General features: G+C 47.2%; 1 pseudogene; it reads right to left on the bottom strand.

Moving 5' to 3' along the window:
- Positions 1–12,844: 12,844 nt before the first annotated feature.
- Positions 12,845–13,315, bottom strand: LOC146771198 (zinc finger protein RFP pseudogene; annotated as a pseudogene).
- Between the last annotated feature and the right edge of the window lie 743 nt (positions 13,316–14,058).

Genomic DNA, 14,058 nt, shown 5'->3' with positions numbered 1-14,058 from the left:
TTTTTTGAGGAATGGCCCACCTCCATATGCTCTGTGCCAGCCGGGAGAGCTGTAAGGAGTGTGATCCTCCTTGTTTTTGGATGTAATACATGGCTGTCATATTGTCTGTGCGAACTAAGACAGTCTTGCCTGATAGGTATTTTTGAAAGGATTTTAGTGCTAGAAAAATGGCTAGCAACTCCAGATGGTTTATGTGGAGTAGATTTTGTTGCGGTGTCCATCTGCCTTGAACTGTGTGCTCTGACAGATCAGCTCCGTAGCCGATGAGGGATGAGTCTGTGGTTAGCACCACCTGTGGAACTGGCTCGAGGAACGGCAATCCTTTGGAAAGGTTTTTGGTGTTCCACCACTGCAGAGAGCGATGTGTCCGACCGTTCAGCACCACTAGATCTGTTAGTTGACCTTGAGCCTTGTTCCATTGACTTGCTAAGCACTCTTGTAGGGGACGCATCTGGAGTCTTGTGTGCGGTACTACGAAAATGCAAGAGGCCATCATTCCAATTAGTTGCATGAACACTTGAGCTGTTAATGAGTGTTGCAGTTGAAATTTTTGTATAAGAGCTTGCATGGCCTGTATTCTTATTGGGTTGGTGGATGCAAGTCCTTTGGAGGTGTCTATTGTGGCACCTAGATACTATTGAGACCGGGATGGTTGGAGGTGCGACTTTGTTTTGTTTATAGTGAATCCGAGTTTGTGTAAGAGGTGAATGGTCTTGTGTGTGTGCTGGACGCATTGCTGGTATGACTTGGCTTTTATTAACCAGTTGTCCAGATATGGAAAGTCATGGATGTTTTCCCTTCTCAAGTGTGCTGCTATTACTGCGAGACATTTTGTGAAGACTCGGGGTGCTGTTGTGACCCCAAATGGGAGGACTTTGAATTGGGAATGTTGACCGTCCACCATAGAGCGAAGGCACTTCCTGTGAGCTTGGTGAATGGGAATGGGAAAGTAGGCATCCTTAAGATCTAGGGTAGCAAGGAAGTCGCTTTGTTTTAGCAGAGGAAGGACCTGCTGTAATGTGACCATATGGAAGTGGTCTGACTGTATGTAAAGGTTCAGGGGTCTGAGGTCCAGTACAGGTCTGAAGGAGCAGTCGTTTTTGGGAATAAGGAAATACAGCGAGTAAACCCCTGTGTTTTGCTGGTGTAGTGGAACTGGTTCTAATGCTTGTTTGTGTAGTAGAGCAACAACCTCCTGTTTTAGGAGTGTGAGATGCTCTTGTGATATGGGACGCTGTTTGGGTGGTATTGTTGGAGGAGTGGAAGTGAGCTCCAGGCAATAACCTGAGTGAATTATTTGTCTCACCCACCTGTCTGTTGTGATGGCGTTCCAGACAGGTAGGAACTGTTGTAATCTTCCCCCGACAAGAGTGGAATGGTCTGGGGGGAAGGGAGGGAAGTCACTGCTTGGGGGCGGAGGCAGCACGGGTGTTGTTAACTCTGCCTCTGCCTGTAGTATTGTTGCCTCTGTATCCTCCTCTGTAAAAACCTCTATTGGGCGAGGATTGGGTGGGAGTTTTGTAAGAAGAGGATTCAGTGTTGGTAGGAAAAGTTGTTGAGGCCTCCCTATATGAAGAGCGACGAAAGGACGCTCTGGGAGTTTGATTTTGTAAAGCCCCCATGGATTTTGCGGTGTCAGTGCCCTTTTTTATTTTTTCAAGAGAGGCATCAACTGAGGGGCCAAACAGATGCTGTTGGTCAAAGGGTTGATTAAGAATACTGGTTTGTACTTCTGGTTTGAAACCAGAAATCTGCAGCCAGGCATGCCTGCGTAAAAGTATGCCAGCATTTATTGCTCTTGAGGCTGTGTCAGCAGCATCTAGAGCACAACGGATGAAAGTATTAGTAATAACCTTCCCTTCTTGTATTATATCAGTAGCCCTGGTCTTGTATTTGTCTGGTAGATGTTGTATAAGGGATTCAATCTCATCGTAATGAGCCCTATCTTATCTCGCCAACAGAGCTTGGGTGTTGGCAATTCTCCAGACATTGGCTGCTTGAGATGTCATGCGTTTCCCTGAAGCATCTAATAGTTTGGATTCTTTATCAGGGGGTGGAGCGTCCCCTGTTGTTTGAGAATTTGCTCTTTTACATGCGTTGGAAACCACTAAAGAGTCTAATGGTAGATGGCCCTTGATATAGGCTGGGTCAGATGGAGCGGCTTTGTATTTTTTCTCCAGCCTGGGGTTAATTACCCTAGCTCTGACGGGATCTTTGAATACGTCTGGTGCATGCTTTGTAACCCCTTTGAGCATTGGTAAGATGGTTGTGGTCTTATGAGAGGGTAATAGTGTGTCCATAAGAAAGTCGTCATCCACTGAGTCAGTATGGAGATCGACCCCATGAAAGGCTGCTGCTCTGTGAATGAGTTGTGTAAACCCTGGTGTCATCTGGGGGAGATGGCCTAGAGGGGTATACCTCATCTTGGGGTAGATCAGGGGCATCTGGTGCATTGTAGTCTTCCCAAGGATCACCTGATGGGCCAGGACTATCGTATGGGTCCTCTAAGGGTTGCTCATCTTCTATTCTCTCAGAAATATCATCGTCATCAGGGTTATATGTGAGCTGAGTGGTGAGTGCGTGGGGGAAATATAAGGATCTGGCAGTTCTGGTGAAGGTAGACTTATGGGAGAAGTTTGAGCATGTTTTTTTAGTAGAACTGAAGGTGTAGGAGGAAGTTCCAGTTTTCTTTTGTAAGGTACAGTGATTATATGTCCAGTCTTTGGATGGATATGAAGAGTATTTTGTTTTGGGTCTGGGCAGAAAAGCTCTTCTATGGAATAATCCTTCTTCGGGGCCGATTTGTCCTGTTTGGAATCGAGCTGTTTGCTTGGTTTACCGAAGTCCAGTACAGTCTTAGGAGCGGATTGAGGTTTTGGTTCTGAAGACTTGTGGTCGGAAGCTCTTTTCGGCTCTAATTTTTTCTTCGGATTGGAGAATTTTTGGGGATCCGGAGTTGTTGGTTCCGAAGCTTGTTTCGGGTCGACAGTTTTAGGTGCCAAAGTGTGCTTAGATGTCGAAGTTAGCTTCTGTGCCGAGCTTGGCTTCGGTTTGACCGTTTTCGGAGCCAGAGTTTGTTTTGGCGCCGGACTTGGCTTCGGTTCGATTGTCTTAGGTGCCGAAGTTTGTTTTGGTGTCTGACTGGACTTTTGTTCGACAATTTTTGGTGCCGAAGTCTGTATCGGTTTCACTTTCGGTTTGAGAACCTTTTGTTTATCGGGGTTGAGTGAAGGCTGACTCGAGCCGGAGTCGCGTAGAGGCTTTTTGGAAGTCTTCGTTGCCGAGCCCGAAGGCGGGGCATCAGAAGTTTGTGATCGGTGTGCACCTGGGCCCGAAGGTGGAGGTGGAACCGAAGCCTCACGAGGTGTTGGGGTAGGAATAGGGTCGTCGTCTGTACTTACGACCGGTTGACCAGCTGGAAGGAGATCATCATCTTCTGCCTGCTCATCGGCTCCGGAAGCTGAATCCTCTGCTTCGGAAATGATGACTTCTTCCTGCTGTTGCTCTTCTTCGGACTCCGGTTGGATTGGAGTCTCCTGGACGAGGGTGTCTGGTGCCGATGAAGACGATTGTGTCAGGACTCTTCGAGCTCGACGGTCTCTTATTGTCTTTTTGGACTGGAACGAAGCACAGGCCTGGCAATCTCGGCTCTCGTGCTCTGGGGACAAGCACAGATTGCACACTTCATGAAGATCAGTGTGGGGGAATTTGTGTCCACACCGAAGGCACTTTTTGAATGGTGTTCTTTCCATGAGCCGAAGGCCCAATGGCGCAGTTGGGCCCGACGGCCCTCGACGAGCACCGGAATCAAAAAGTGAAGGTTGTTCGAGACGCGTGTAGAAGGAAGTCTCGATCGAAAACAATACAGACGGTAGGGATCAGGGAATGCGTGTCGAAAAGAGATCGGTAACGAAACCGAGCGGGAGCGACATACACATCCGAGCCCGATGGCGGGAAAAAACAATCTGAAGATGAAGTCGATGCCAATGCGTACTATGCTCCAGAGGAGGAGTCATCTACCATACAAAGACTCTTCCAGGACAACAACAAAGTGTAATCATCCGGGCCCACCACCAGATGGCGATCTATGCACTAGTGTGTGATCTGCAGCCCATATGCCTCGAACATACACACACACACACACATATAGATAGATCAGACTATATAATCCAGGTGTTCAGACACCTTTAAAGTAGCACGGAGCCTTGAGTTCACTTTTAAATAAGCACAGGGTCGCATTTTTCTTTTAATGTTGAGGAAGGCCAAAGTTTACTTTACATTTTTATCATCAGGCTGCAGAGACTGATAATGAGCAGTGCTCAGTCAGCTTTATGGGTCAGAGGTGAAGCACAGAGGTATTTAACTCTTAAATAAAAGTCCTTGTGGACTCAATATTGGAGCATGAGAACAAAATGATGTTTCTGAAGGCTTTTAAAAGGGAGAAAAGTAAAACGAAAAAGTACCTTAATGATTAACTTTACATTTTACTTTTCTCCTATTTTAGTGTCGCATTGACAAACAGAGGGCCTTTTGCTCCTAGTGGCCAGTAGACACTTAGCCATATTTATAATTCTGTGCCATATTTATAAAATGGGAGAAATTTATAGCGAAGAAATCGCACCTCTACCATACACATCAGTAAGCATCCTTGAATTTGATCATGTAAGAATGTCCACTAGCGGTAAGTTGTGTACCATCAATTTGTTGACACGTTTTGGTGGGATTCATTCATAGGCTCCACCTCCTGCAGGAATATGATACGTATATATCTTCCATAGAAGAAAACCTCATTTTTACACAACATCTAATACTACTCCAAACACATATTCGGAATGTACAGCCGGGAATCCAATGCTCTAATTAAAGAATTCAAGAGTCTATATACATCTCTACTCGGAATGACTCAGCAGCAGATGAAAAGCATCACTACACCAAGCAGGAAAAACAAGCTCTACTTTCAGGATTTGTCTCATATGCCACATGTCAAAGGCAAAAAACTTCTGCAAGTCCGTCGATTCTGTACGATCTTGTTTATGTCGAGATCATTAACCCCTTTGACGCTTGTGACGGAACGGTTCCGTCATGCACGTCGGTTGGGCTGTGCTTATGACGGAACCGTTCCGTCATGGCCCCGCCCGCGCTCAGAACCTTCAGCACCGCGCGGGAATCCGCGCAGCGCTGAAGGGGTTAAAGCAATAATAGCATAGCCCAATCTCTACACAGGTGTTTACTCTAGCACCAATGTGCTTCAATTCTTGTTAATACCTCCGGTGACAAACCAGTTTTAATCTTCAATTGATATCGCAAAATAATACGACTCCTTCGTCCTGTTCGAGTATGTAAATAAAGGTTTGTCATCACTGGGGCCATGCCCCCCAAAACATATATTGCTAAACTACGACCCTGTCGTACACTATGAACTTTGTTTTACCTCAGCCAGGTCACACAGAAACAACATATTCTATTACAGGACCGGAGGGTTCGTATTATGCTTCTCTTTCTTATTTATTGCTACTCACAGCAGCCAATGAAAACTTTCCTTATGCAAAACAAACTACATTTCCCATGATGCATGCACCACATCACTTCCTGCAGAACCCCATAAGAGCCAGTAATACCGGAACCAGTCCTCTTTCTTTGCTGCTCATGCAGACAGATAAGTTGAGCTCTCGATTATTGTAATATTAAATGCATTATTTTAATGATTGATGCGTTACATGCTGCCAGCGGCGCTTTATTGTTTGATTTAAAGTCTCCTTGAACGCCGCGTTGCATTTTGACACGAACGCCCGATTTTGCGGGACGAGCCTGACTTCGCGCTATGAGCGCAACGGAGCTCCCGCTGGGAGCGGGGAGGTCTCAGGGCTTAGCCGAGGTCCATACACACGGCGTTCGATGCGTGGGGGCATCGCGCCGGCTTATGGCACTTTTCCCAAGCGTCTGATAGATTGCACAACAGCGCGTGGAAGCGCTTCATTTGTATAAACAGCACGGTACCGCCCCGCCTTCGGTGGGTGCATATCATTATGGCAGATCATTATCGTGTAGCGCGAAGGCTCTCCTAATAAGCCGGTGCTCTGGGAGCCGGTCACTTTCGTTTTTTTTGCTTCAGGTTTCCACGTGCGAAGCCCAATTGGGCTATTTTGGTACGATTTGGGCTACGCACGTTTTAACTGCCCGTTTTCTGTAGTTTTTCTTTTGTTTTTCGCCATTCAAGGCAGATTTCCATACAGAGAGCATCTACTACGCCTGGCTGGCTGTAAAAACGACTTGGGCCTGGAGGGAGCACACCTCCTTGGATCTTTTCCTGCCCTTTTGGCTCCATTACGCCCTGTAATAATTGGGATACAGCTTTTGCTGAGGAGCTAGGTACCGGTGGTGTGGTGCTGAGGGTTGGCTCCCCCCCTGTTACTCCTCCTTACTGCTGCCTTATGAGCAAGTACGTCTACAAATTTGGTTCCACCATGGAAAATTGGGTGCTCTACGAGGAGGATGACACCTTGTATGAGGAGGAGGTGGGTACACCTGCCATCGAAGATAATATTGTTGAGGCCCTGGACGCTTCTGTGCAGGAGTCAGTCAACAAGGCTCTGGAGAAGGCAGTTCCGGGAACTGTGCAGCGGGCTTTGGCGACTGCATGGAGGCCTATTTCTAGGCAATTGGAGAGGTTCGCGAAGCATCATGGCTTTGCTGGAGCAGAGTTTTCTTTTGAAAATTTATCGGTTTTTTTTTAAGCTCTAGTTTTGTCTATATGTCTTGACTTAAAATACTAATCCATAATTAGTAATTATTTGTTTTGTGTGAAAATTCTGATTAACCAACATGATTAACAAAGAGAAATTACACGTGGGAATGCATATATGTTGCTTAATAATAATGTGCAGGTTTAATTAAATGAATGTTGCTAAGTGCTGTTTGTTTTAAGCACAAAACGCTTTTGAAATAACGTGTACTAATGCTTAAATATGTTGCAGATGGCTAGTTAATTACATACACATAAGGGTATTAGTGGGAATTAACACTGTTTAATCATTGCGATGATGTAGTAACGTTGTTTGTATTTCTTTCGATTAAGATGGTTCGTTTTGGCCTAAGAGAAAATGGCTGCCGTTTACAGCCTGTGCTCGAGTGAAATGGATGACGAGAGGCCTTGTTGAAAGTCATCTGACTATGGCTTCTGCTGGAGTTTTGAAAGTTTCCGTGATGACAGCGACTCCAGGCAAACATCCAAGTAACCTTGGAGGAAAAGAGAGCCACAATGAACTTTGTGATTACAGTAGTGGTTTTCATGATGGTTCCGAGGAAGAACATTTGTAAAAGTTACATTTGCAAACTCGAGTTTCCTTCTTCCGTCTTTTTATTTTTGTGATTTTTCTGAGCAGAGATTTTCCAAATGTAGCGATGCTACATCCTTTCCTGTTCGCTCTGCTCAGCGGCTCAACGGAAATTCAGAACATTTTATGTTGCTTTATTTTGTAAGATTTGTTATAAATATACTAGACTAGAGAGGGTCCGTGTCATTGCATTCGGGATTTTGAGGCCACTTCTTTCCAAACCTGCGTTGGTGAGGATCGATGCTGTGAGGACGGTGACTTAGGAGACTTCTACTGAGAGACCTGTCCTGACCCATTTATGACATTTAGCTAGAATAGGTAACTATGAGAATAATGATTTTATTTTGATTGCCTTTCCATTTGAACTAATTTTAGAAAAAGTACCATTATTTTAAATACAGTGTTGGTGGTTATTTCTTGTCCTTTATTGAGTACTCTATTGTGATTATTGCTGTTTAAATCATGACTCAAGACAGTGTCAATTTGATCGCATTGACCTTACTGCAGATGTAGGGTGTTTAGGAGGTTTCTCTCTCCATGGTTGGCGCTGATAGAGTAATCCGAGTGTATGTTAGTGAAAAGGGCCCAAGTGTATGATGAGTGCATGTGCGTGTATCTGTGAAATTACTCTATCCGTGGAAGTAGGGAGAATTTATATGCCCTGATCTGGATCAGCTTCACTACCCCAACTGAGGAGCTGGCAGAGGCGCCACGACCTAAGTCCTGGCCTCATTCTGCTTCCTATTCGTCACTCCCGCGCCCTGCGACAGAGAGGGTTCAGGACACTGATTCGGGACCTGGTTCCACCTCCTCGGACACCCCTGATGATTCCCCTCCCAGGAAGAAATCTCGGAAGGTTAAAAATGTGGAGACTCCACAGGCGGCCCCTACGCCTTTCACCTTCAATCCCAGGTGGCAGCGTACCTACATGAGAACTTGCGCAAGAGCTTTGACAAGGAAGTCCGCAACAGACTGCGGTCTGAATGTCCCCGACCGGACCTTACGGACAAGGTGGCGGAAACGCCGGAAATTGACTCTAGTCTGCTAACTTTACTTAAAAAGTTTGCCAAGGACCCCAAGAAGGGTATAGACCGCGCATGGCGAGGGTGCCAAGACAAGCTTCTTGATGTGGTCGGTCTCCTAGCCAAGATATTGGAGATGGCTCTGGAGGCGCAGGAATCAGGAACCGCTATTGATTCCCATGTATTGGCGGGCTGGACCCAGCGGGCTATCTGCCTATTGGGTAATGCCAACTGCGCAATCTCCACAGAGCGCAGAAAGTCCATCCTGATGCGCATGGACACTAACCTTACGGAGTTGGCAGCGGCGGAGCCTGGCCCATTGGCGGACGGCAACCTATTTGGCGACCGCTTCGTCAAAGATGTGGCGAAATACGTGGGCACCTTCACAACCCTGGACAAAGCTCAGGCAGGAATCAAACGGGTATTCCAAGCAGGGGTTTTCAACAGGGCCGGACGAGGCCGGGGACGCTCGTTTGGCCGTCAATTCTCCCAAGGTCTTCAGCGAGGAGATTTCGGACGCGGCAGGGGAGAGTGGGACTCCAACCGCGGTGGCACCTTCTACCCCACCAGGCAGCGCTTCAACAAGCGACGCTTTAACAAGGGATCCTTTCGGGGAGGATTCCAGAACACCGAGTCTTCAGGTGAGCGCTCCAGACTTATTTCTTCTTCCATTGGGGGGACGTATTCAGCAGTTTTATCACAACTGGGTTCAAATATCGCAGGACGCCTGGGTGTTGCAGACAGTTCAGGGGTTCCATCTAGAGTTCTTTCAGACACCCTGTCAGGTTCATCGGCCCAGACAGCTTTCTTTTTCCCAACTAGAGTGCGATTTCATCGATTCAGAATAGAAGGATTGCTGCAAAAACACGCGATAGCACCTTGCGACGAGGGCCCTCGCGGTTTCTGCAGCAATATTTTTCTGGTGCAGAAGAAAGGCGGTGGTTACAGGTTGGTACTCAATTTGAAGGATTTCAACCACTATATGACTTACAAGCACTTCAAGAGGGAGGGCATCCATCTGCGGGCGGACCTGTTGAAGCAGGGGTACTGGTTAGTCCGTCTGGACCTGAAGGACGCTTATTTGTCCGTCCACATATATCGTCCCCATCGTAGATTCCTTCAATTTCAATGGCGGAACCGGTGGTACGAATATTTGGTCCTTCCTTTCGGACTTTCCTCAGCACCGTGGTGCTTCACCAAGGTTCTGAAACCCGTCGAAGCCTACCTCAGGGAACAAGGGGTTCGCATGATTGTCTACCTGGACGACATGCTCATAATGGCACAGTCTCAGGCGCTGGCGGTTCAGCACTTGCGCATGACCATTCGTACCTTGCAGAACCTGGGGTTCGTGATCAACGAGCCAAAATCGTTTGTGTGTCCCACGCAGACAATAGATTTTCTGGGGTTCGTCATAAACTCTCAGACGGCCCTGCTCAGCCTTCCAAATTCCAACCTTCAGGATATCAAGAACAAATGGTCTCTCTCAGGGGAATTGCCCGGATAGTGGGACTTCTTGCGTCATCCATTCAAGCAATATTTCCAGGGCCCCTACACTACAGGCCCTGCAACGACTCAAAATTCAGCACTTGCAGAAGGGTCTTTCATACACGGACGTAGTCCCTCTGTCCCCAGAAGTGAGGGAAGAGATGCAGTGGTGGTTGGCCCACGTCGAGGCATGGAACGGCAGAGCAATTTTCGGCTCTCTACCGGAGGTGGTCATAGAATCCGACGCCAGCCGTTGGGGTTGGGAAGCACGCTGCGGAAATATTTCCACAGGGGGACGTTGGTCCCTGGAAGAGTTAAATGTTCACATAAATTGTCTAGAACTCCTCTCAGGATCTTTTGCGATCCGGACACTATCTCCCAGGCAGGTCTCATGTTGCATCCTTCTTCGGATGGACAACATATCGGCAGTGCAGTACATCAACAAACTGGGAGGCACGAGGTCCTCAATGTTGGTGGAGATAGCGAAGGCCTTTTGGCACTATTGCCTGAGTCATCAGATTTCAGTCATAGCAGAGTACATTCCGGGTCAGTCCAATGTGGTGGCGGATTGGAACTCTCGCCACCTCAGGGACTACAGCGACTGGCAACTTCTCCCACGGATGGTCTGGTGGTTGCAGGAGATATGGGGGTTTTGCGAGATCGACCTGTTTGCCTCCAGGCTGAACCGTCAAATGACGAAGTTTTTCAGCTGGAGGCCGGACCCATTGGCGCTGGCGACGGATGCCTTTGCGCAGGAGTGGACTCAGAAGTTGAATTATGCGTTTCCACCCTTCATTCTCATTCCTCGAGTGTTCACGCAGGTGATGCGCCAGAAAGCAGAAGTGATATTAGTGACTCCCTTGTGGAAGTCGCAGCCTTGGTTCCCGTTGTTATTGGAGGCGAGTTGCGACTTCCCCAGGAGGATCCCATGGTCCTCGACGATGCTCCAGGGCCCTCATGGAGAGAAACACCCGATGGTTCTATCGGGGCATCTGTCTATGATGGCCTGGAGACTTTCAGGCAGCGTTGGCAAATGCCAGGATTTTCAGAACAAGCTTCCGGCTTTATCAACCAAGCGTGGGCCCCCTCTACCAGGAAACGATATTCTTCAGCCTGGGGATGTTGGGTTTGTTGGTGCACGGGACAGCATGTGGATCCCGTGGGGACAGGATTACCCTTTATTGTAAACTTCCTGTCAGAAAAAGCGGCGGAAGGTTTAGCGTTTCGCTCTGTTAATAACTTCCGTTCCGCCATTTCGGCAGGCCACTCTCAAATCGAGGGCAAACCTGTCGGAATGCATCCTTTAATATGTAAACTGCTAAAGGGTATCAAGAGTAGCTAATCCACCCAAACCAAAGTATTCTTCTTTGTGGGATGCCTCGCTGGTTCTGTCACTATTTAACAGATGGCCCGACAACAATATGTTGTCCAGGAAACAATTGTCAGCCAAACTGGCCATGTTGCTCTGCCTAGCGGCCTGTAGACGTTCCTCGGATGTTAAAGCTCTGGATATTACAGGTAGAGTATTTACTCCAGAGGGAGTTTCGTTTAATATTACATCTAGAACTAAAACAATGTCACGCAGTGTGGATTATCATGCTTTTCCCGACAATGCTAAACTTTGTGTGGTCCAATGCCTTAAGGTTATGAAGAATGTACCAGGGCTATTAGGCCAGATGGTGTGGTACAATTGTTGATTGCTCTGCAAAAAACGTACAAACCTGTGACTGCGGCTACTATAGCCAGATTGCTCAAAAATGTTATGCAGGAAGCGGGTGTAGACACTCAGGTCTTTGGTGCACATTCTGTTCGAGGCGCTATGGCCTCTAAGACCTTCATGTTGGATTCTACTGTACAGGATATCATGCATTCTGCAGACTGGTCATCTGAGTCAACGTTTAAGCAACTTTATTATAAACCGGTGGGTGACATATCCTTTGTTGTTTTTAATCAGCGTTAAACTAGCATAATACGAAGCCTCCGGTCCTGTAATAGAATATAAAATTAGCTAGCATTCGTGCCAAGAATTTTCAATTCTATTAAGGACACGGAGGCGAGGATTATCCCACCTGGTTAAATTACAGTATTGTAATTATTGCCCACCCGTTTTGCATATATACTCTGATTATACAGAAGTTACAGGTTGTTCTATCTCTGTTTTTTCAGGATCCGAAAAGAAGATGGATTAGTCGTAATCCTGCTTGAAGTTGACGTTCTTCCCAGCTGGTCTGATTTCCTTCCACGTTGGAAGCTGTTGTTGAACTTTGTTATAATTATTGGACTTATAGTTCGGAGCAAAGAAAGAGGACTGGTTCCGGTATTACTGGCTCTTATGGGGCTCTGCAGGAAGTGATGTGGTGCATGCATCATGGGAAATGTAGTTTGTTTTGCATAAGGAAAGTTTTCATTGGCTGCTGTGAGTAGCAATAAATAAGAAAGAGAAGCATAATCCTCGCCTCCGTGTCCTTAATAGAATTGAAAATTCTTGGCGCGAATGCTAGCTAATTTTATATTCTCAGAGACAAGGAGAACTGACGGATGTGGTCCGTCGGCTGCGCTGCCGCCTCTGGTGCACGAGCCTCGGGGTCACGTCCACATCCTGTGATCCTGGGCAAATCACTTAATCTCCCCGTGCCTGAATGTGTAATGTAAATACGGTGCTTTGTAAAGCGCTCCATTACCTTCGGGTCGAGTTCGCGCTATATAAAGATGCGAAAAAATAAATAAAAATAAAAAAAAGAAGTCTGTCGCAGACACACCGTGTTGTCTTTGGCACCACGCCTACAGTCATGAGGCACAACACAGACCCTGTGTGACAAGAGAATTCTACTCTTTGGGTTCATCGTGCTCTAGGGAGCACATTATAGCACCAGGCCCGTGAGTCCAGACAGAATCCCTGCAGTTTCTCACACAGGCCTTGTGTTCTTGGGCACGGTCCTACAGTAAAAGAACTGAGGTCCCAGCGCTGTCCCACACACGGCTTGTACTCTTAGTCTCAGTCAGTCAAGCAGTACAGAGTTTATGGTAAAAGAGCTGCGATCCCAGCAGTGCCTCACATACCTTGTACTCTTGGGCAGCCTCCTCTACAAGAATGACGGTGTGAGGCCGGTGGTCCCTCGACCGGTCACACACCACACAGATGGGCTCCTGGTCATCCTCACAGAAGAGCTGCAGCCGCTGCTGGTGTTTCTCGCACACGTTCTCCTGCGGCTTCAGAGAGGGGAGGTGAATTTTTTGCATTTCCACGAGGTTTCCCAGCTGCCGGATGGGCTGAAGTATTTTCTCTTGGGATATTTCTCTGCACTGGGGACAGGCGAGGTTTGTCTCGGTCTCGGACCCCTGCCAGCACCGTGAGATGCAGGACTGGCAGAAGATGTGTCCACAGCCTATGACCACCGGATCCTTGAAATATTCCAAACAAATCGAACAAGTGACTTCGTCCTCCAGGTTCTGAGATTGGGCTGCCGCCGCCATGATGCAGTAATAGACCGGTTTCGTTTCTGCTGTTTGTATCCTGGGAGTATCCTAGCTTCTTGTCACTCCCACTGCGCAGACGGCCTGTCACCCTATCAAAGCCACATCTGCCTGGGAGGAACCGGAAGTCGAACTGCAACTCAATATAACGGTTGCGGAACGTGTGAGCACGTCAGCAACGGGTACGGAGAACCAGGGGCGCGAAGTTCACTCAGCGCTTGTGGTTTGTCCTGTGCATTCTGGAACTTGTAGTACAGTGTTTAAAATGGGAATAAAGAAGCGCAGGCACTCATTAAAATGAGCTAGAGGTGTGGCGAGTGGGCGGGGGCAAAGGGCAAGACATGATGATACTTAAAGATTTCTATACCAGCTGCAGCACATACCAAAACACAAGAAATACGTGTCTATAAACTAAACAGGTTAACCTGTTACACAAAATGAAAGTCAAACGCAATGCTGTGTTAACATTTCCCTTTTTGTAACATTTGCAGCGTCACTCCTGTTGTTTGTTGTCTTTGGCAGAATACTAGATATTATGGAGCGTACACACACAGAAAGAAACAAGCAGACATGCACACAAAAAGCATTGCACACATTTCTTTTAAATTACCTCTCAAGAAAGTCCCCATGCTCTCAGTCAAGAACAGCATACATAAGCATGCAAACACACAGACATAAGCAGACACACACAATACACTCAGATTGGATTAAAGCCATTTTCAACTCCCTCCCTCGGCTTTCTT

Source organism: Triturus cristatus, unplaced genomic scaffold (genome assembly GCF_964204655.1).
Source record: "Triturus cristatus unplaced genomic scaffold, aTriCri1.1 SCAFFOLD_231, whole genome shotgun sequence".
Lineage (NCBI taxonomy): Eukaryota > Metazoa > Chordata > Amphibia > Caudata > Salamandridae > Triturus > Triturus cristatus.
The sequence above is the reverse complement of the archived record's forward strand: the minus strand, read 5'-3'. Positions and strand labels throughout refer to the sequence as shown.